Genomic DNA, 4,543 nt, shown 5'->3' with positions numbered 1-4,543 from the left:
AATGAGATTACTTTCTTTCTGAAAATACTGCTGGAAAGCCTTCCAGATATAACTTCCTTCCAGGATTGTAAAACCTAAGGGTAATCCTTCTAACTCCAGATGCCTGATATCCTGGGATAACTAGACTCCAGGAGAATCTTCTGGAAAATTGGTGTGACCTACCTACACTGGCTCACAAACAAAAGCTATGGCCATATCAGAGGGTGTTAACACAGTGAAGGAGAGCTTTGGGTCCTCAATATGGACTTACTGGAAGAGCCGACATAGCTTTGATAAAGCCTCCGGGGTCCCAAGTATGGTCTGAAGATCACTGACGTATCATTTACACAATGATTTAAGAAGCCAGCTAGGCTGTGGGACTGTTCATGTAGGTCACTATGTCTCAACAGCAATGAGGGTAAAAAGGTTTTCAGCTGATTTGCAGGCTGGAAAACAAACTATGCAATGCAGAAATTAATTGAGCAGGGGGTTTTGGCAGGAGAGAATATTCAGTGAGTTATGAATGCACTCATTCTTTCATTGAATAAATATTTATTGAGCGATTACTACACAGAAGGCATGGTGTAAGATGCCATGGCTATAACTGTGAGCTAAACAGATGCAGCTTCTAGTACTTTCACCCTCTAGGAAGTGCTCCACTTTGGAGCTCTACCACCGCCGTCACCATCATCCTACATTATATAAAGAATATTAAAATGCACCCCCATCACACATTAACTAGACGTTGCTGTATAATTTTTGAAAGGATTTTCAAAATACTTATATTGAATTTTGCTCAGAAGAAAACATTCAGAATGGGCACCTGTGTGGCTCAGTGGTTGAGCATCTGCCTTCAGCTCAGGGTGTGATCCTAGGATCCGGGGATCAAGTCCTCCCTCATCGGGCTCTACACAAGGAGCCCGCTTCTTCCTCTGTGTGTGTCTCTACCTCTCTCCATATATCTTTCATGAATAAATAAATAAAACCTTTTTAAAAAAAGAATAAAACATTCATTACTGTGCTTTAAATTTTATTTATATATATAATATTTCATATACATAAAGCATATACACATATACATGCAAACCTGGGGGGACTTGTAAGGACTAAAGCGTAAAGGCAGGCCATTCTTGTACAGTTATATAGGATGTACACAGCACAATTGTAGAGGGCACCATTCACATTATGTTAATTATAGATTTGTATATTTGCTCTGAGAATTTTCTGGAACATAGGATTGAGGTGTCTTAGGAAAATAAGGTATTTTTCTAATTTTCTTTTTTTTAATTTTTAAATTTTTTATTTTTATTTATTTATTTTAAAGATTTTATTTATTTACTCATGAGAGACACAGAGAGAGGCAGAGACACAGGCAAAGGGAGAAGCAGGCTCCATGCAGGGAGCCCGATGTGGGACTCGATCCCGGGTCTCCAGGATCACGCCCCGGGTTGAAGGCAGGCACTAAACCGCTGAGCCACCTGGGCTGCCCAATTTTTAAATTTTTAAAAAAGATTTTATTTATTTATTCATGAGAGACAGAGAGGTAGAGATGTAGGCAGAGGGAGAAGCAGGCTCCTACGGGAAGCCTGATGTATGACTTGATGCCAGGACCCTGGGATCATGACCTGAGCCAAAGGCAGACACTCAACCACTGAGCCAGCCAGGTGCCTCTGTTTTTCTAATTTTCACTAAAATGTTATATGGACTGTTTAGCATTAATTATCATATTAAAGTTTTTTGATAGCTAACTCCAGGCCCATATATATTTATATTTGAGGACCTAGGCTCTGGAAGCCTTAAAGAAAAAAAGTTTCCATGTTGAAGATACAGAATTATTGGTAGACCTTGTAAAATATCAGCTGACTTCTGAGCTCAGACCCCAGCAATATTCCTGGTGTCTCCACATTATTACTTAGCATAAAATTCTTCAGAATTCTCATGTAATTGTGTGCTCAATTCTTTCCTTTGCTTCATGGGCAGCTAGACTATATTTCCCAGCATCCCTCACCCTTAGGTGTAGCCATATGAGTGAGACGTGGGACTCGATCCCGGGTCTCCAGGATCACACCCTGGGCCCAAGGCAGGCGCTAAATCACTGAGCCACCCAGGCTGCCCAGATCCTGGGTCTTTAAGTGACCATATGGAACCCTCACCAACCCACTTTGCACTGGAACACAAGGAACAACTCTCATATTAATCTTTCATAAAGGTTAGGTTGGTTGGTACAGCAGTTAGCCGACCCCTCCTAGTTCATTGCTATGGGGCTCTTACACAGCCATCAAATCTATAGGGTGGGTAATACAATATAGTGTTTAATGCCATTAAACCCAGAGCCAGGATACTATGCTTGAATCTGACTCCTGCTACTTTCTAGCTGTGAAACTTTGGGCAAACTTACTTAAATGTTTGCCTCAGCTTCCCCATTCATAAAATTGGGAATATAATTATACTTAATTCCTAAGCATGTTGTAAGACTTGGTACACGTAAGTTGCCTAGACCAATGTCTCAAATGGCATGAATGCCCATAACAGCTATTCTGAAGCTGATACTTGAACATTCTGACGATGCATTCGATGACGATGCGATGGATGTGCAGAAAAGGGCTGCTAATGTTCCAAGACCAGGCCTGTCAACAAGTCCAGACCTTCCCCAGGAGCCTTCCTTCAGTCTAAAATACCATCAATCTCTGCCACCCAGAGAAGAGTTATCTTGTAGAACCCCTACAGCATAGGAATGGAATATGTTGTGAGGTTTGGATAGGGTGGTGTTGCCTAGGGAACCAAGCACACAGTTTGCTTGATTTTGTGTCAGTTGGATAGGGATCCCAAATATATGTACTCTGAGGGATTCTCCTGAGGGTCCCACCAACCATCAGAGGACCATGGGACAAGGAGAGAAAGTTAGAATGTGCATGGATCACCCTAATTCAGGGTCACTTCACCAAGGTAAAGTGGCGGATCAGTGGTTCTCCAATAATTTCATGTCAAGATCCCCATCACACTGTTAAAAATGATAGAAGACCTAAAAAAAAAAAAAAAGTTTTTTGCATGAGACGTACCTGTTGATATTTACTATGTTAGAAATTAAACAGAAAAAAGTTTAAATATCTATGAACTTTTTAAAAATTAAGGCAGCCCGGGTGGCTCAGTGGTTTAGCGCCACCTTCAGCCCAGGGCATGATCCTGGAGACCTGGGATCGAGTCCCACGTTGGGCTCCCTGCTTGGCGCCTGCTTCTCCCTCTGCCTGTGTCTCTGCCTCTCTCTGTGTGTCTCATAAATAAATCAATAAAATCTGTAAAAAAAAAAATGTTAACTTATGTTAACATGTAAGGGTTTATTCTAATATTTATTTGTTTATTTTTAAAGATTTTATTGATTTATTCATGAGAGACACAGGGAAAGAGAGAGGCAGAGACACAGGCAGAGGGAGAAGCAGGCTCCATGCAGGGAGCCCGACGTGGGACTCGATCCCGGGTCTCCAGGATCACACCCCGGGCCGCAGGCAGCGCTAAACCACTAAGCCACCACGGCTGCCCCATAAGTTAACATTTTTAATGAAAAATAACCATACTTTCAAAATAAAAGAATTAATAAGTAGACAAGCACTGCTTTTTATTTTTGAAAATCTCTTTAAGGTCTAGCTTAAAGGGATGCCTGGGTGGCTCAGCAGTTTAGCACCTGCCTTCAGCCCAGGGCATGATCCTGGAGTCCTGGGATGGAGTACCGCATTGGGCTCCCTGCAGGGGGCCTGCTTCTTCCTCTACCTATGTCTCTGCCTCTCTTTCTGTGTCTCTCATGAATAAATAAATAAAATCTTAAAACAAAAAACAAAAAACAAAGCAAACAAAAAGGTCTAGCTTAAAGAAGACAGCTGGATTCTCACATCTGCTTCTGCATTCAATCTGCTGAGCTATCATTCACCATCATTCTTTAGCCTCCCAAAAACTCCACCAGGCATTCATGAGAGAATGCGATTGAAAAGAGCAAACAAAGTCTTAATGTTATTATAAAAGTAATTTTGACCTTGCGCTCCCCTCCACCAAATGAGTTTTAGGGACCTCAGCATCCCAGACCACACAGTGGTAGACTGTGCCCAGTGCTTGCTCACTTCTACGTGGTTCTCCCCATTGGGCAGGACTAGTGAAATTAATGGCCTGTGTTTTATTTTTTTTTTATTTTTATTTTTTTTTTTATTTTTATTTATTTATGATAGTCACACAGAGAGAGAGAGAGGCAGAGACATAGGCAGAGGGAGAAGCAGGTTCCATGCACTGGGAGCCTGACGTGGGATTCAATCCCGGGTCTCCAGGATCGCACCCTGGGCCAAAGGCGGGCGCTAAACCGCTGCGCCACCCAGGGATCCCTGGCCTGTGTTTTATTCTGAGTGATCATACCTTATTATATCCTAAGGTAGATGTGGTATATGCATTATCTTAATTTTAAGAAGAAATTAGACACGAAGAGTTTTTCAGTTTCACTCAAGGTCATATAATACATCTCTCTGGAATCCCAACCTTGGGTTTTCTTCTACCCATTCAAAATTCTTACCTGGCCCAGATACTA

The sequence above is a fragment of the Vulpes vulpes genome, chromosome X, assembly GCF_048418805.1.
Source record: "Vulpes vulpes isolate BD-2025 chromosome X, VulVul3, whole genome shotgun sequence".
In the NCBI taxonomy this organism is placed as follows: domain Eukaryota; kingdom Metazoa; phylum Chordata; class Mammalia; order Carnivora; family Canidae; genus Vulpes; species Vulpes vulpes.
This window is presented reverse-complemented; position numbering follows the sequence as displayed.